We start from the raw sequence: 19,852 nt of genomic DNA, 5'->3' as shown, positions 1-19,852 counted from the left end.
CTCTCCTTCACATATTGATGAGTCTACTGTGGAAAAAGAAATTTTCAGTTAGAAATTCTGTGTATGACAGGCCCCTGAAAACACAAGAGCTCAGGGAATGGATTTGTCTGGTTCGCCACATAAACGCCCAATAAATACGTGTTGACTGACTGACAGGCCCAATTGCTAAGCATGCTACAGAATATGTGCAAAGCAGCCTACTGAAGCAGTTTGCCATCTCATGAAGACATTTGATTCCAACAGGCTAGCACTTAATTGAAAAAATATGGGAAGGACAGGATGGCAAGACCATTCTACGAAGTCCTCTAAAAATGGATAATTATTTCTCTCTGCTTATCTACAGGGCATCTTTCCTGAGAGACACTAAGCCTCACACACACACAAAAATCATTTCTACCACCAGAAATAATTCTTTTTCACATGTTTTGCCAAAATTCCCCAAGAAAGCCATGATAGGTGATGTGAGAAGGAAGAAAGATGGGAATAATGCAGGCCTCTGTGCACACTTGTCTGCATAAGGACCCGATGAGGTGAATGCTCCTAGAAAAATTATGATGTTTGATCCACTGAAGTAAAGAGAGGCTGTTTCTGGGTGTGGAGTGTGAAAAACAGTCTCACTACTTTATAGTCACACCTCATAACATAATCCTGTAACACCTACTGACCCAAGATCTCCAAGAAAGGGATAGTGTTAATTCTATTGCACTTATGGGAAATTTGAGGAATATGTAGCCAAGATCCGCCAGCCCCAAGGTTCTAACTCCTAGCCTGAACCGTGATCTTGCCTTTCATCTCTGAGGATAAGTAGAATATATTCACATCTTTTCATTAGATTCTGTCTTGTTCTTCTTTGGGGACTAAGAGAACAAAGCTGTCCTTTTACGATGAATGTTATCAACTATGAATGTCACTGCTATTCTTTATTTCACAGAATAAGTAAACACTCTATAAGTGAGACTCCCTTGCAAATATCTGTAAGTTAAAAATTAATATTTCAATTCAAATTTAATAGCTTCTCTATGTTTATGGCTAAGATCTTTTCTTTGCAATCATTTCAAAAATAACATTTCTTCTTTAAAAGATCTTAGTCCAATAATTATGTAGACCAGAACAAACATTTCAAACGGATGGAGTCATTACTCACTATACACTGCTGTTTAAGTCTCCCTCCCCTCTCCTCCCCTCTGTGTCATATTCAGAGTATTTTTATTTTTCAAACATTGAATCGTTTTACTGCTTGCTCAGTTAAGGTTATGATTGGTTGTTAACCACTTCTCTAAAGACTTCAGGAGACTGAGACACAGTAGAATTGGATTTTTTTACATCAAGATAAAGTCATGTTCCACCCCTACTCCCACCCCCCCACCCCCGCCCCCTTCCCAGTTCTCCTCCATGAATGTGTTTTTCTCCCTCACTTCTTAGACGCATTTGGTAACAATCAGGCTTTTATTTTAAGGAGCTCTAAGATAAGGTATCTGTGAGCTCCACACTTGGAGTAATTGATCACATTTGTTTCCTGTTCGTAGGTTAGGCTCCTCACTCTTGTTCTTTTAAAAAAAAAAAAGAAAAAAAAAAGCTTGGCATGTTTCTCATTATCCTCTGCCTTGTTAGCCTCGTAGAAATTTTCTACTGTGGAGAGTGAAAACAGGACGATACTATTACAAACCCCATTTAGTCGGTGACAGCAGCCCTTCTCTTTCTTTGGGAACCTCTGGCCACTTCACGCTTTAGCCGGGAGCCCTCCTACAGACACAGGTATGCACGCCTGTAACTGAGGGAGAGGTTCCCTGACATCCGCGTGGTGTCTGCATGTTTAATTTTCACACTGTGCTGATTCATACCCAGACTGGTCCCCAGGATGACAACATTGTTATCATATGAGTCAAACCACTCCACCTCATTTCATTTGGAAATGTTAGCTCAGGTTCAATAAGCGTCAGCTGCCAATTCTGTAAAGGAAGACCTATATCTTTTCCATTTATGCTTTCCAGATAAATTGTAATCAGTAGTATTTTATTGACCCTGTCAGGTGGGGCTTAATTTCAGATATTGTCTAAGGAGAGAAAAATGCAGAAATCTGAACAATCAAGTTCCCTCTTTTGTGTCCATGGGCCAACAAATTGGAAGACAGGCCACAGTCATTTTCTTAACAAAACAAAAATGCTCATGCTGCTGCTGCTGCTGCTAAGTCGCTTCAGTCGTGTCCGACTCTGGGCAACCCCATAGACGGCAGCCCACCAGTCTCCCCCGTCCCTGGGATTCTCCAGGCAACAACACTGGAGTAGGTTGCCATTTCCTTCTCCAATGCATGAAAGTGAAAAGTGAAAGTGAAGTCACTCAGTCGTGTCCGACTCTTAGCGACCCCATGGACTGCAACCTACCAGGCTCCTCCATCCATGGGATTTTCCAGGCAAGAGTACTGGAGTGGGGTGCCATTGCCTTCTCCGAAAAATGCTCATAACTCAGTGTAAAATGAAAAGTCAGACCTGCCATTACTACTTTGTTTAGGACTGAGAGAAATATCAAAATAAACAATCTATCATGGCTAAAATTAATATATTTACCTATAATGTGAATATTTATTTTTAAAATATGATAGGTTCTAACAAAGTGATACACAGTTCATGCAAGAAATCTTATCCAATAATTATTTACCTGAGTGGTACTACCTGAGTAGTACTCCTTGAACATTCAAAGTTTCAAGGCTATCTCCTTTTTTTTTTTTTTTCTTTTGGTCATGCCACACAGCATGCAGGATCTTAGTTTGTTCCCCAACCAGGGGTTGAACCTGTGCCCCTGCAACGGAAGTTAGCAGTCTTAACCACCAGACTCCCAGAGAAGTCTCAAGACTATCTTCTTAACAATTGCCAGCATGGTTGGTTGACTGATTTTGTATTATTTTGTTTTGTTTCATTGTTCTAATGCTCACCATGCCTTGGTACATTTCTATAAATAACAAAAGCAACATATTTTAATAGAACTCAAAATAAACTAAGATTCAAGAGGAGACTGGGAATCTGGTCTAAACCCTACTCTGCAAAGTAGTTAGGTAACCCTGGGCAAGCTGCTGACCCTTCCTGACCCTCAGTGTCCTCATTTATGAGTGGGATGGGCCAAATGGCCTTCAAGAGCTCACACTGTGGTAACTGACATTGACCTGAATCTCACTGTGAAAGACAGAGCCCTGGAGATTTTCTAAGACCGTGTTGATACAGTGGCTGCTACTAAACACTTGAAATGTGACTAGTCTGAATGAAGGTGTGTTGTAAAATAGACACCAGATTTCAAAGACTTCAGTGCCAAAAAAGGTAAAATGTTTCAGTAATCATTCTTATGTTGTTTTATGTTTTGAATAATATTTTAGATATATTGGTTGAATTTGAGCAAACTCCTGGAGACAGTGGAGGACAGAGGAGCCTGGTGTGCTTCAGTCCATGAGGTCGCCAAGAGTCAAACACAACTAACCAACTGAACAGCAACAAAAACCATATTATTAAATGAATTAAACCTGGTTCTCTTTTACTTTTTATAAATGCAACTACAGAAACATTTAAATCACATATGAGGCTCGTGTTATATTTCTATTGGACAATAATGTAGTAAGAGGCCTGTGAGTGTGTGTTTACGACAGACATAGGGTTAAAATGGAAAGAATCTGAACTATTTCATTTATTGGGTGTTTATAATAATAAAAGAGCAATCACTTGTTCCCTGGATAAAAATACACAGGTCAAAGCCATACTGGAAGCACCCAAGCTACTCGATAAAGAAAGTCAAATGTTAAAAAGCCTGTTTCTTAAGATTACCGTACTAGTTGTCAACATATATAACTTAGTCAAAATTGCTCATAAATTAATGTTCTCAAACTCATAACTTAATGTTCTCATCTAACTAATCTGATTGATATTCCCAAACACCTGAATTCTTTGCTCATTAATCCCTCTACAACATAAGTAGAAAGTTAGAAATACAGTAGTGAAAAATTATAGCTAACTAAATGATTATAAATGACCTTTGGTTTCTTAAGATAGATGTTTCCACTTTATCTTGAAAATATGTTCATTTGAGAACTTTTGAAGCACTGTGACTAAAGACCAAATTTTTGCATATTTTTGTCAATGGTAAATACCTAGATAATTTAGATTATTAAGAAAAAACTAAATTTTCATCCACATAAAAATGTATTCACATATGTATGATAGATATTTCAGTAAACAGCTATCATTTTGTGTTTAAAGTGACAAATCTGGGCCATAGTATATTTATAAAATTGTCTTTCTAGAAGATACAAATACAGAATAAATGTTCATTATATTAACAGTGAAAACTAATCCTTAATAGAAGCATTATCAATCCTACACTAAGTAAATCCAGTTACTATGTGAAAGGAATAACCTATAGCACATAGAAAAATTAGCAAGAAATTATAGTTACAATGCTAATGTCATTTTCTCTCTTCAAGATTCAAATATTTTCCTTATAAAAATACAGTCTTGTTTTTACCGACCTCTTTTTCGACTATTTGCATCTTTGTCCATTTCCAGAACCCGACACCTTGTCAACTATCACAGGTAAAAGCTTTTGAAGATCTTCTACTACTCTTGTCCTAATAAGGTCACTGACCTTTCAGGCTCAACTCCAGCCCACCCCCTTCTTCATTTCCTCTCCTATCATTAGTCTGAAATGGCATCAACTACCTCTCAATTTTCCTCATCCCTTCAATGCCCCACCTCTTTAGTCCAAATTCACCTAATTAGGAACTTAATTTCCTTTTTTCCCTGATTGAGGAATTGATAATGGACAGATCCCATTCATCTCTGAATCACAGAAAACTGCACTGATGATCTCTTATTTAGAAATGTCAACCATTTATTCTAGAAACTGTTTTTTGGAGGCCAAGATTTTCCAAAGAGCATACTTTTCCAACTGTAGAACTAGGCAAAAGTGTTGTATTCATTTTATTTTTAAAACTAAAATGGGAAGAGAAGAATCATTCAAATCTGATGTTACATGTATTTGATATTTCTTTTTATATAGTCATAATTACTTACATTCAAAATAAGTAGATTGTCCTGTAAGGTGGCAAATAGTCAAGTTCTATTAATACTAGAAAATTACCAGACAGGACTTAAATAGATATATCACAAAAGGTTAATAACTCCTTGAAGCTGGTTACTTTTTTTAAAAAATTAAGTAAAAAGAATTTTTTACACCAGAAATGATACATGTAAGCTAGATGTCTACAACCAAGTAGGAGTCACATATTAAAGTGACTATCTAGGTTGTCACCTAACTTTAATATGAAATGATCTCCTTGACTCTGATGATGATAGTTTAACTGCAGAGTTTTCTACTTAACAATTCAAAGACCATACATAAATATATTACTCGTGTGTTTTTTTTTCCCCAAAGCATCCTATGACCTTTAAAAATGATGGCAGAAGAAAAAGCAATCTAACAATGTTACTACTCAACTCAAACTTTCAATGTCTAATTTCAAGTCCTACTCATTCAAGGGATGAAAACATCAACATCATTATAAACCTTGGAACTGATCATCAATATAAATAGCAAAGACAAGTCAATTTCATTTTGTCCAATAGGAATTTGAACCCTACAGTACATTCTGCCATAGGGCATCAGCACAAATCATTTCACCAACTTTTATCTTATGACAAATCTACTCAATGTAGAAGAGAATTAGTGAAATAGGTTACTTGAGAAGAGAATGCAATTCCTTTAAAGGAAAAGAAAAAGTCTCTTTCAAGCATATGTCTCACTGCTTCCTGCTTTCTTTGGTGGGCCATTGAACTGAATGAGGGTTAAAGCATTGCTATCTAAACCAAAACTGTGCTAACATGATTTAGACTCTCCTGGCAAAAGGGAAGTTACACTATTAATTTTAAATTTTTCCAAGAAGTCAAAATTTATTCTTATAAAAATAAAAATTACCAAAACAATTTGTTGTTGAAGCATTGCTCATTTTCTTCCTCATTGAATGATTCATACTATAAAAGCCTATAGCATGTACAAAGGATTTGGCTATTTATAAGAGATAGCCATTGGTAAAATGACCTCAAATTCAGTTATCTGAAAGAAAGCAAATTCTACGAAAATAAAGTAGAAAGTAAGAACAAAACCACTTTTAAAAGACAAAATTAATAAACTACCTCGTGAATTTCAGAAAAAATAATATTAAACTATCTTTGCCTGAAAATACAATTGCTAAATCAGAATAATCATTAATAATTAACAATAAATTAAATGGAAAATGTATGCTAGTGAAGACTAAGGAATCTGAATTCTATCTTGGAGCCCTATTAATAACATTTATAAATGGGAAAAAAAAAAGAGATCAGTTTCACACATTGCCATATTTTGATTTTCTCCATCTCCTGATGCTACTCCAAATTAATCCTAAATAAATAAATGTAAATAGGTAAAATTCAGAATCTTCTTCAGCAAGCAGCAGTATTACAAGATCATTCAAACCAGATATGTTATATAGCTGAAATATTAGCTGGAAAGGGAAAGAAGAATTAAAAAATTAAAATCAAATAACGTCTTCTAAACATGTGAAGGAGAACCTTATTTCTGTCTTACCTATGAATCTTAAGAACTTGTATTTCTAGAAAACAATTACTATCCTGACACAGAACTTCATATTATCAATATAAATTCTATAAATGGACATATTGGTAAAGCCAGTTGGAATTTATTACAATAAGACTATTTTTTCTCAAAATATTTAAATGATACAGCATTTCACCCTATTCTTCTAATAATAACCAGCATACATTTTTTCTAATATACTGGACAAGTTTTAAGTGTCTTAAGCAAATGAGAGAATATTTGCTCCATTCTTCTACAGCTAACTGGTAGATTTCACATAGCCGAAATCTTTTATCGCTTCTTTCCTTTCTACTGTGTAAACCTACTTAATGTTATTATATAATGACCTGAGTAATGAAATCCTGAAGATTTTCCATTGAGAGTGGAATGAATCCCAATGTACTGAGAGTTTTTTTTTTTTTTAATGAATAATGTTAGGAAAAAAATTAAAAGATATTATAGCATTTAAAATCCAAATATCAAAAATATCAAGCCTAGTAAATAAGATCATATTCACAACGTGTTTTTGACACTCACACTGCCAGTAATCCCAGAAAGATCTGTCATCTCCCTAGACTGCCCAAGGATGTATTAACTCTCCAAAACCTCATGCCTAGCAATTTCCCCCCTCATTCCAAACAACTGATCATTATTTCTCCTCTAAAGTTGCCAGAAATTCCTCACTGCCTATAAAGCTTAATTTACTAATTCATAATATTTCCATATTTATGTATTAAGCTACTTTCACAAGACACAAAAGAATATATTTTCCAAAAATTGGCAGTTTCTGTTTCTCCTTTTTAGTTTAGTGTGGCTGTATTATCCCCATGTTAAATCCTAGCCTGGCCTTTAACTTTATCTTGGAAATACTATATAGCTGTACCCTTAGGAAATGTGTGCAAAATTTAAAAGAATTCATGTTTTATGACTAAATCCTAGAAGACTGAGAAGAGGTAGAATGCCAGGAATGTTGCTAGAGTCTCAGAACGTCAGGCCAAGTGAATGGTCGCCATGAAAATACAGCTGTATATGTTTGCGTGGGCATATGTTTGTTCAGTTTTCTCTACCCTTCCCGAGCTGGGGCTTCAGCTTTAGGTCATTCTGCAAACAAGCCCCAGGAGACACACAATTACACTCCCCTGGAGACTGACCCCTTAGAGTGCCCACCTGTAGCCAAACACAGATAGCATCCCGGAGCAATGAATTAGCACTCTAAGCTGATTAGAGCAGCTCGGCACAACTCTATTTTATTGACACAATGAAGAGAGGACAGAAAAGGGCCTGAAATGAGAAAATCATTTCCATGCTGACTGAATTAAAAGAACAAAAGAGCTCCTTGCAGTTGCAGCATTCAATTTGTCGGGAAAAAAGGAAGCCACTTAATGGCTCACAATAGATCTGAGCAGACAGATGAAATTTAAAACTTCAGCATGAGTGCGATTAGCAGCGCAACATATTCTAAATCATTTCCTCCATATGCATAATTTCGTTTGATTATTTAGTTCTGAGTTTTATAAAAACACTGAGCTAGATGTTATCTTCAAAATGTCTTGACTTTTCATTTTTCAAAATCACAGACGGGTTTCTCATTGTATGTTAATGTCCTCTGGTGACAATATAAATCGAACAAAACAAGCATGGCTCATGTTTTGCTTTCACCTTTAATTTCCAAAAATGAATGTATAAACAGAGGTTAATTTGTGGGAACTAGGATTGCAAAGTAATCTTCTACCAAATAATTTACAATTTGAAGCCAAATAAATTATATGCAACAGGAGCCCTTCCACATGGGGTAAAAGGCAAACAATTATTGCACCCAGAGGCTGCAAATAAACTCCACTGTGTTAAACTCAAGTGTGTCAAAATTGATGTCTTCCTTAGTATAAAAGATATCATTCATATCATTAAGAGCAATATAGTTAAGACTAGTTTCCAAATGTCTGTTCTTTTTTAAATTTTGCTCAATTAACTATTGTTTTGCTTGTTCTGACTTCTAAATTCTTGAGTTGAATCTGAAATTGATGTCAAAATGATCACTTAATAAGCAAGACTTATCTTTAGATACAAACATGTTACAACATTGAAAATGCTCTAGAATTCCTCTTTACTGTATTTCTTTTATTTTCAAAACTTACAAGAAAAATCTAAATGTCTAAACCATAATGGAAAACATAATTGATTTTCATGAACGGCTCGAATGTTTGTTTTCAATGGAGATTTTTCTCTTGCCAGTGTTAACTTTCAGGGTTTAAAAATTAAAAGAATGGGAGCAAAGATCTTAGTTTTTGATTAAGCTCACATTTTCATTTTCCTCACCTAAACCTCCGTTAAGAAAGGGTTTTTGGTTAAAGTGGTCCTTCAGATTTTTCACCTCTCATCTTGGCTCCTAATCCAAATGAAGAAAATTCACTCTTTCCGATCATGAAACATCCTTTGCCAAAGTGATGAGGTGCAATGCAAGCTGAACAAAAAGTTAAAGAACTAGTCGAAGGAGAAAAAAATGACTCGGAGATACTTTGGGATTAGATATTTGGGGTTGATTACTACTTAATTTGCTAAGTGAAATTTCCCGGGAGGAAAAGCCCAGGGTAGTCCGAAGATGCCAGAAGCACAAGTGATCTCGCCGGCCGCTTCCACTCTCTTGACTAAATGAGGTAAGGGTTTTTTATATAAAGAGAAACTATAAAGGTTGTGGATATTTTAACAAAATCAACGTAGTGTAACTTTGCTGACAGCTTGTCACATTTCACTGACTGTCTGTCTGGGGTACCGTGATAACATCTGCATTCACTCAGTATGAGAGCTTAACATAAGACAAAAAAGTGGGCCCTGCCACAGACGGTTCCATGAGTCTGTCAGTTCTGACATGTCATCTGAATTTTTTGAATCACTAAACACTTTTGAGACTCTGGTACTTATTATCTTTCCTTAGTTTCTATGCTCGCTCAGCAATGCTGGAAAATGTAAAATTTGCAAGTAAGGTAGTGGACGTCCCAGGCTTTTTGTTGTCTAATCCGTAGGCCCTCATTCATGCTCACTGTTAATCTCTTAAGACATTATAAAACTGTTAGACAAAGAAACGTGAATACCTCTGCTTCTTGCAAGAATGGGAGGAAACCAAGGAAAATCGGGATCATGCTAAGCTATTCTTTTCACTATGAAAATGGTAACTTAAACCTGTTGCATCAAATTATCTATAATTCCCCATACTAAGGCAAATGTTTTTGAAGAATGAACAAGAGTAGTGTCACAGAAGGAGAAAAATGATCACAGAATTTTCAAAATCTGCCAAATTTGATGTCAACGGGGCATGGGGATCCTGATTGTTGAATTTCTCACTGTTTCTGCTTTTCATGCCATGTTACATGGCGTGTGGTTAATATGCTTTTGTGAAAGCTCATAAAAAAGTTTACCAATACTCACAAGTAATCATCAAATAGTTCAGATAATTTTGTTCTTTACGAGGAACACTGGGAAAGCTAAAAGCTACCTAACAATAGCCTTAAAAATGTGGCTAAAATTCATTAAAATGCTACATATCACAGATTTTAATGAGTAATTTTGTCCTCAATGCTAGAAAACTTTACAGCATTGTTTCTGTAAAGCCTAAATATAAATGGATCCTTGGAGCCAGAGAGAATGCTTTTATGAATCACATAAAACAGCCGAAGCTGCATTTTTATCTCCTGTTTGCAGTCATTCAGGACATTCAGCTAAAACTCCATGCATTTGTTCTCTAAGTAACCCAGAGTTGGGGAAGAGAGAAAATAATATTAAATTAAGAGGCAAATTTTCTTCTGGACCCCAAATACCTATTTCCCTTTTTCATAAGCACATGCTTAACACCTGCAAATAATTTAAGTATAGACAAGTGCCCCTGTAAGTGACTAACTACAGGTGTGTTCTCCACCTGCATCCTTGAAATGACTAACTGTCCCCCAGATGGTCAGACCCTGTGCAGATATGCTCTGAAGGAAAGTGACACATATTAGATGGATAACCAATTAATTAAACCAAAAGTATTAGGTAAAGAGGGTGGGACTGACATTTGGCTAAGGGCAAGAAAAAAAAATAAAGAAAACAAGGGGAACTAAAGAGGGAAAGAGGAAGAAAGACAAGGCAAGGGAAGAGGGGAGGGGAAAGAAAGCTGGCATGGGTCCCATTGTGCTGCAACACACAGGACATGCCTGTGGAGTTAACACATCGATTAATTAGTGATGAGCAAAAATAAGGATGCATTTTGGAGCCACAAATTATCTTCTGCCTCCTCATAATGCTTTACATAAATTCAAACTGAAAAACAATTTTCCACTGAAGTAAAACCCCTCCTAATGGAAAAACTGGGTAAACAACGCCTACACTGTCAATTCCTCTACTGTGAACAGAAGATTTTGCGCCTAGTCCTCACTTCCTTCGGCATCTCATCCTTGTAACTCTTTCAAGAGCTTCAGCATAGTGTCATTCGCTTGATGTTTAGTCTGTGCCTAAAATGTCAGCTGTTTATTATTTTTACATTTTGACACTGACACAATGGCACTTCAGGATAAAGGGCAAGGTTTCTGACAATCTCAGAGATCAAAAAGCTTGTATTAATAGATGTTTTCATTTTTCCTAAAAATACAGGGTCATTCATTTTTAAAAAGCTAGATGGACCAGTTTTCCTTACTACATAATTTTCTCTGACCTTTTTGTAATCTGCCTGTGAGTGGCCCTGTATTAGATACTGTATTATTACTTCAAGGAGAGTGTGCTTTGCCTAGAGCCACAGAAAATCACCTTTTCTTTATGCTAAACAGAGACCAATGTGGCGGAAGGATTTAGAGATCTAGGAAAAGAAGACAGAAAGGTAACTGTCCAAATGTAGTCTTTCTGTCTAAACTTCTAAACTCAGGAGTCTCACAAGGAGGAAGTATTTGGGGTCTAGACTAAAATGATCAGAAATCAATGTGTGAGAGAATAAACACAGATACATTTTTTCATGAGACTAGAATAAAACTTATAAAAGTTACAAAGAGGCTGAAAACAACAGCAGTTTTCAAATGATGACAGACAAATTCACAGCTGACAAAGCCTCAGTGAGGGGCAACTGATGATGGAAATTCCCCCTGATTTATGCCATATTTTCAATCTCATCCATCTTGGGTAGTGAATTCTAACATCATATTGTGGCAGTTACTGCTTCTTTTTCATCTTTTTTGCTGTAGTAGAATTAACTAATTCCCCAGCTCTATCCATGTCCATATCACATCACATCACAATTCTGACTTTCTTGACTTAAAAGTCCTAATATTTTAAGTGTTACTTTACCTGATTACAGTACCTTTCATCCTATCACACAGAAATATAAGGCAAAATGATGTTTTTTCTGAGGTGCTTAGCTTAGATGTTTTTTCTGAGGTGCTTAACTCTTGAAGAGTTAGACATTCAAACTCTTCAATCATCCTTTACAACTGCATCTTAGACTCTCAGTGAGGTTCATGGAAGATTTGCAGAGCAGAAACAAGCCAATTGGAGATCCGTGTCTCTATCAGTCAGTTATGGTGATTGAGTAAAGAATCAAACCTCAAATGAGTACTTTTTGAGTCAAGTTCACCAAGTGACATTAAATATATATATCTCCCTCCTCACTATAATACCCTTCATAATGTTCCAGACAAATCAATGTTCAGGAGTCCATATGGAGCTGTGTAATTCAAATCATAACAATTCATGATTTCATCAAGTACTACTTTCCGTATTTTTCAGTCTGGCTCATCTATAGGCAAACTCAACTATTCTTCAACCTTTATACTGCTGACAATACTCTTATAGAATTAACATCTTCAAAGGAGAATTCCCAAGCTTTGGAGGGTACAAGGAAAGTGAAAATTCTCTTGTTAAAATCAAATTCACATCTGGTTTTCTCGAGATTACTGCCTTTCCCAAGTTAAAAAAAGAAAACAAAGTCCTAACTTCTTATTAAACCTTCCAATTAAGTCTATTACTAAATCCAGATTGTTCTCAGTGGAGGCCCCACATGAAAAAAGAACCTAGGATATAGCAGAGTTTGCATGAGCAAAGAATCATTAGTATATGCCAGTGTGCTGACAATTAAGTCCATGCTGTGGAAGTTAAAAGACATTAACATGAGGTTATAATAGTCAGGAGAACTGAAGGGAGAAGATAGCTGAGCTCCAGGGAAGCAGAGGCCACTACCACTGGTCGACTCTACAAGCCTTCCTTGAAGAAGTTTCTACCCGTACCTGGACAAACTCAACTTTGGGCTATTGTTACTTTCAGCTGTAAATCCTCAACCAAAGAATTCAAGTACCTGCTTCTAATGGGGCTTCTCAGGTGGCACTAGTGGTAAAGAACCCACCTGCCAATGAAGGAGACACAAGAGGTGTGAGTTTGCTCCCTGGGTTGGGAAGATCCCCTGGAAGAGGAAATGGCAATCCACTCCAGTATTCTTGCTGAAGAATCCCATGGACAGCGGAGCCTAACAGGCTACAGTCCAAAGGGTCACAAAGAGTCAGACACAACTGAGCAACTTAGCCTTCTAACATCCCATGAGTCAAAAAGCTTACCCCCAGTTTCCAAAAGCACATATTTTGGTATTTGTGAGAAACAAACGAACAAATAAAGTTTTGTTGCTTCGTGCATTCAGAATGTTCAGAGGTAACAGGGAACAGTAATATTTTACATATGAGAAATTATACTGGGTCTTCTACAGAGTCTGATCTCCAAATTTCTGCCCAGAAATTCTCAGGACCCCACTGACCTACCAGGTAAAATTTTACAAAAATTTAAGAATAAATAAATGACAATATTTAAAAATGTAATAAGTAAATAACATATACAAAAAGATTAGGATATGTGTCTCCACTCATCTAAAACATCAATACTGCCATACAGTTAATACATTTAGTTATGACTTTGTTCTCAGAGCCATTCTCACTTAATGAGGAATTCCACTGATGCCACAGGGCCCAGGAAGAAAGCAAATTCAACAAGATGACCAGGGTTGTTATTTCCTATTAACAAGGTCAAAGTTTTGTGAATAGGCAGGGTATGCTCTCTTCATTTAAGATGAGACATTGCCACCTTAGCAAAAAGTGTGTTTGTCCTTAGGTTATTTAGAAAGGACACCACCACTGTCCTCATCAAAAAAGAGCATGAGCTAATAAAAGCACACCTAACTCTCCTGCAAATCCACAGAAGAGGCCAACCTATCTGCAGAGAGAATCAGCCTCATTACTATCTAGATAAAACCTGAGGGGGCAGAGTTTGCAAGAGTTTGGGAATGTTGAGGGCCAAGGAAGATTAGGAAGAATGAAGGGAAGAGAGGGCCCTTCAAAGGAAGAATACATCGAGAGTTATGGTGAGGGGAGCTTAAAAGGTGAGCTCTTACCTCTCTCAACCCCACTCAACCAGGCTAGGAGAACATAAGTTCATCAGACAGAAAGTCAAAACTTACTCCTCTGCACTGTTTAGAAACACGAACTCAAGTCTTTAGTAAAGAACCACTTAAACATCCATCAGTGTTTCAAATATGGCAGGTCTAGGAAGGTCCAGAGAAGGCAATGGCACCCCACTCCAGTACTCTTGCCTGGAAAATCCCATGGACGGAGGAGCCTGGTGGGCTGCAGTCCATGGGGTCGCGAAGAGTCGGACACGACTGAGCGACTTCACTTTCACTTTTCACTTTCATGCATTGGAGAAGGAAATGGCAACCCACTCCAGTGTTCTTGCCTGGAGAATCCCAGGGACGGGGGAGCCTGGTGGGCTGCCGTCTATGGGGTCGCACAGAGTCGGACACGACTGAAGTGACTTAGCATAGCATAGGAAGGTCACTTGCCCCCACTAATCACAAAGGAGACCCCTTTTTCTGTGATGCGGTGGCTCTGCCAACCCGAAGAGCTCTAACTCCAAAGACTGAATTCACCAATCTTCCTCTCACAAGAAGGGATCCCAACTTTTGAATGATGATGGTGATAAGATTGTTAAAATCACTTGGCTTTGAAGCACTTACTACAGCACACCAGGTCCTACTTTAAGCCTTTACAATAATCTGCAATGGAATCATTACACACACAAAAAATCCTACCAGGACATGGAAGCAACCTAGATGTCCATCAGCAGATGAATGGATAAGAAAGCTGTGGTACATATACACAATGGAGTGTTACTCAGCCATTAAAAAGAATACATTTGAATCAGTTCTAATGAGGTGGATGAAACTGGAGCCTATTATACAGAGTGAAGTAAGCCAGAAAGAAAAACACCAATACAGTATACTAACGCATATATATGGAATTTAGAAAGATGGTAACAATAACCCTGTGTACGAGACAGCAAAAGAGACACTGATGTATAGAACAGTCTTATGGACTCTGTGGGAGAGGGAGAGGGTGGGAAGATTTGGGAGAATGGCATTGAAACATGTAAAATATCATGTATGAAACGAGTTGCCAGTCCAGGTTCAATGCACGATACTGGATGCTTGGGGCTGGTGCACTGGGATGACCCAGAGGGATGGAATGGGGAGGGAGGAGGGAGGAGGGTTCAGGATGGGGAACACATGTGTACCTGTGGCGGATTCATTTTGATATTTGGCAAATCTAATACAGTTATGTTAAGTTTAAAAATAAAATTTTAAAAAAAAAATAAATAAAATAAAATAAAATAAAATAAAAAATCCTACCAGGAAGATCCTATTGCTACTACCATTTTACAGATGAGGAAACTGAGACCAAAAGTGGTTTAGTACTTTTTCAAGGTCACAAAGTTAGTAAGTGGCAGAGAGTTTAAATCAAGTTCATTTGTCTTTAGACCCAGTGCCCTGGGCAGGTCCTATGTTACACTGCCACCTGTTTTTAGAGACAAGCCCATGACACCTGTGTTCTATTGGAGAGGACCTAACAATATTTTTTTAACAATGCCTTAGTATACAGTTGAGGCTGAACTAAGTCATACCCCAGGGACAGGATGAAATTTATACCTGTATCTTTTCAAAGATGTCTAGGTATAGAATCTTCTCTCTAACCAACTTACTTTCCTTTCAAAACAAGGCTTTGGTTTTAAGCTACTTTCATTATGAAAATATCAATTCCAAAAAGAGAAACACATATCAAATGTGCTTTGATTTCATGTTTACAAAACACAATTATACTGCTTCAATACAAGAGAAATTGTTCAACAAGCATCTGTTTTCTACGTAATTTAACTTAATTTGTATCCTTCCCAGGGTGCATGTGCCCCCACAGAAACAAAATCTCTAAAAGCTTAATGACATAGAGCACATTCAGGAGGATAAGAAGAAATAAGGAGCGGGTGTCTGAGACAGCATTCAGAAACTCAAAGTCAGAGCTACTCTAGGCCTCAGAGAGACCTCGGAGGAGAAAGTCGGGTGACTTTTCCAGGTCCTAAATCCAAGTTGGGGCAAGAACCTATGGTTCCAGGAACCCAGGTCAGTGTTCCTTCCAATATCTTGCAAGGCCTCACTGAAACACAAACCACTAGACAGATGACAAAGAAGCAAGCCAGGGAGCCACACCACATGAATGGGCAGATTGTTGAGGGAAGGGGGGTGGGGAGAAGGAGTCAGGGCCGAAGGATAATATGGTTTTACAGAAATCTCTTTGCAAGTAGATCCTGCGGTTACCAACGTGGCTGCCCAAGAGAAAGAACAACTGACTGACAGCATGAACAAAGGCAAGGACACCCTCACAAAGGGAGATACAGGAGTCGCAGGGCTTCGCGCGTATCACTAATACACTTCATCAAGTCGAGACCAAGAATAACAGCGAGGAAAAGCCCACCCGACACAAGGGTCCCTTTATTCCTTGGGCTTTCCTGTTTCACACACACTTTACCTGATGAAATGTTAGAACTTTTGCTTCTATTTCTGCAGAAACCTTTTGAGTTTTCCACATTTAACTAGCACATTTCCTAATTATTTAGCCTTCCTTTTTTTTTTTTTTTTCCTGCAAAGTAATGCACTGTGCACAAAGGCAACATATTTGGAAGTTAATGAAATCAGATGAAAATTGCTTAGATTAAAATTTCCCCATTTCTTCACTACAGTGTCTGCCACCTACTGTTCAGCCACAAAATACTGCAGCCCCTGCATCAATAAAACTTGGTATTAATATTCTCTGAGGTGGAAAGACTCGATTAGCCTTTTCCCCCCCTTCTCCTGTTCTTTGCTTCCAACTGCGTTGAGCTTTGGAACCTTCTGACAAATGGCCATTATTCTCTGGGCTGGTAAAAAATTTCTAAACTTTAGGGGAAATGTCGTTGGTCGAAAGCCCAAGGGAATTGGCTTGTTGAATTAAATGATAAATATATGCATTTAAGGTCATTAGAGACTTTATCTCCTGTGAAGGCTATATTTGTCAGATTGATATAATTTCTCTCAACTGAGTACTTAACTCCATCGGCCAACATTATTACGATTATTCCTTTCCCTTTAAGTGGGAGACTTCTGGCGAACAGCACGTGTGTTCTTTCTGGTGCAGCTTCTTGAGCGATCAAGGCCCACCTTTGTTTCATTTCTTATGCAATTTTCACCTCTGACCCAAGAAATGAGTCCTGGGCTTCCTGAACTTTATTGCCTGTTAATAGACTGCTGGCTCTCTTTTCAGCAGTAATAGAAATGGTGGAGAGGCATTTCATTTAAGAGGCTGGCAGACTGCAGCCCGAAAGACAATGTCAGAATTAAAAGTCAGCCTGGCCAAGAAACAATATAAAGACCACGGTGACATGAAAGAGGAAGTTTTCCATATTCCATCCCAGATTGAACAGCCACTATATAAATAAGCACAGCATCCCAGATCTAATTATTTTCCCACTGCACAATGGCAGATACCCTGAATGGTGCTAAGTGATTGATCTAGTAATTCATCTTCAACTTACACCTATCTCCATATTTTGTTTCTCCTCATTAAGCTGGAGACATCAGTGACAAACTTATGAAGTGGCAGTCCTTGGCTTCATAAAATACACACAGATGCTCATCAGAGGCTCTTTCCTGCCTGCTTCTCAGTGACACATGTTTATAATTTTGTCTGTACTTCGTTTGCTGTGGTTTACTCTTAAGTACATCTGTTCAATTAAAATGGAAATGTGTGACATGGCCTGTACTCAGCAACTTTGGAGCTTGTTAATGAAACATTCTAAGGTTCCTGCTTGCGCTCTTTATTTGCAAAAGAAAATGATTGAAAAGTACAAATAAAAATCCCCTTTAAAACACATACAAAGAAGTCAACTGTTTAGTTAATAGTTAGGAAAGGACATTATTACTGTATAAGAACATTTTTTTACATGAAAGGACATTATTAAAAATGATTTACTGCCTTGTGTTTGGAAACTTACATGAAAAGTCTGATAATATATTAAACTTGTTTATTACGACTTCATATAATTTTGAATAATACTACTTTTTCCTTTGACAAGTGCAATAAACTCTACTGGTATAGACATAGGTTGATTATCACGAGTCAACTGTGTTGCTTAAAGAAACATGCCCAAACAATCAGCTTTTGACGGCTGCATCTCCAGTTATTTACACTCACCATCATGGTAATAACTCACCATTTCTATATTAATAAGGCAGTGAAATTTATTATGATGGTATTGAAAAGTTATTAAGTACTGCATCCCAAGTGACAAAGTACCACAGCACTGTCACATCCAAAAGCAGCTGCCCATTCATCACCTGCCTTTCCAGATGGTCCTGCATCTTTATCGCTCCCAGGTTGGTGACATCACCTGTTCACCCACTCAAAATTGATGATGAAAGCAAACAGATCTATCTTACTTACATTTACCAAATCAATTTAATTTTTACAGGCTGTGGCTTGGTGACATATTGACTGTTTTCCTTAATGGCATCTACTGTATTTAATGCAAGGATGTCATCTTTGATTCCTGGCTTGCATAATGTGTCATTTCATAATAAATTTTTCTAACATATTTACTTAATGGAAAGAATTATGATTGCTTGTCAGTTCTCTTATTAAACACAATGATAATTCTTTTTCTTTCTGAGTATCATCCGTTGGGTGACAGAGCTATTTTTAATCCTTCCTCATCTCAAGGGGACATTGACTTGGATACAAAGTAAGTTCTAATCAAATGCTGAACATTTGACTGATCACTCTCAACCTTGGAGTTCAGTGTAAAGGTTTTAATATCACTTATTTGTTACTATAGAAGAACTAGATTCTCAAGAGATTAAATTATTGTCCCTTTAAGACATTAAAATAATATATTAATGATAGCTAAAGATAAACATATGAAATGTCACTACAAAAAGAAAGCAGTTGTAAACTAGCTTTAATGGCTTATGATGTTTAATATTTACTGCTCTGGATTATGACAATCAGTTCTCTTCAGTGAGTGCTGATACATCAAATGTATGTTAACAGAAATATCTGCATTGTCAAAGATTACAATGCAAGATGAAAGCCTGGTCTACTGACTACGTGATCCTCACACACAACACCCCTCTTTCCCCAAGCTGATTTACAGATCCACCTGCAGCCCTTCGAGATAAATGTCCCTCTGACACGTGTCATCACTGCCTTGTGTTACGTAAGGGAATAGATGACCAGTGTCTATGTTCAGAGAGGTATTCAGGGCCCAGAAGGTCAGTTACTGTGTGGCCTCCCCCTGCCTCTGAAATTCCCACCTATACTACGTGTACACGAGTAAAAACAACATCAAATAAACTCCAAGCTTAATTCTAGGAGAAAAACTGTGGAAGGGTCTGTGACGAAGGGAAACTGAGTTATCTAAGGTGTGTGGTGGATCAGCGGTAAAGAATCTGCCTGCAATACAGGAGACACAGGTTCAGGTTCTAGGTCAGGAAGATTCTGTGGAGAAGGAAATGGCAACCCACAACAGTATTCTTGCCTGGGAAAACCAACACACAGAGGAGCCTCGTGGGCTCCAGTCCATGTGGTTGCAAGAGTCTGAAAGGACTTAGCAACTAAACCACCACCACCATCTATTCCTTTAGATACAGTCACCTAGCCAAGAGAAGCCATAATAAAAATCTTCAAAAAGTTAAGAAGGGTGAAGAGAGGGAATGGCTGAATGGCCTAGCCCCACATGCTGACATCCTGACAGCAGTAATTCTTGGTTCCCTCCTTCTCTAATGATCTGGTTCCCTCAGTGTTACTGTAGCTAGCCTCCCCCACGCTTCACTAAAGCTAGACATGGTCTGGGATAATCTCCAAGGTGACTTTGCCCTACA

The 19,852-nt window shown here is 37.6% G+C and overlaps 1 protein-coding gene and 3 long non-coding RNA genes across 10 annotated transcripts in view; 2 read left to right on the top strand and 2 right to left on the bottom strand.

The window, feature by feature from the left end:
• Window positions 1-13,760, bottom strand: part of LOC129643917 (uncharacterized) — a 47,669-nt gene extending 33,909 nt beyond the window's left edge. The window contains exon 1 of the long non-coding RNA XR_008710599.1: window positions 2,656-13,760. This is a non-coding gene — a long non-coding RNA (uncharacterized LOC129643917). The remainder of the gene's footprint in view (window positions 1-2,655) is intronic.
• The window catches only part of MECOM (MDS1 and EVI1 complex locus), a 637,339-nt gene that overhangs the window by 303,460 nt on the left and 314,027 nt on the right, over window positions 1-19,852 (bottom strand). The gene's annotated exons all lie outside the window — the stretch shown is intronic.
• On the top strand, window positions 3,121-3,560 carry LOC129643914 (uncharacterized). Its single transcript, XR_008710595.1, has 2 exons — window positions 3,121-3,258; window positions 3,365-3,560. It is a non-coding gene; the product is annotated as an uncharacterized LOC129643914 (long non-coding RNA).
• On the top strand, window positions 13,862-17,752 carry LOC129643916 (uncharacterized). The gene is made up of 3 exons (XR_008710598.1): window positions 13,862-13,990; window positions 15,839-16,060; window positions 17,542-17,752. It is a non-coding gene; the product is annotated as an uncharacterized LOC129643916 (long non-coding RNA).

The sequence above is a fragment of the Bubalus kerabau genome, chromosome 2 (genome assembly GCF_029407905.1).
Source record: "Bubalus kerabau isolate K-KA32 ecotype Philippines breed swamp buffalo chromosome 2, PCC_UOA_SB_1v2, whole genome shotgun sequence".
Classification (NCBI taxonomy): Eukaryota; Metazoa; Chordata; class Mammalia; order Artiodactyla; family Bovidae; genus Bubalus; species Bubalus kerabau.
Note: the sequence above shows the minus strand (reverse complement) of the source record. Positions and strands in the feature narration are given on the sequence as shown.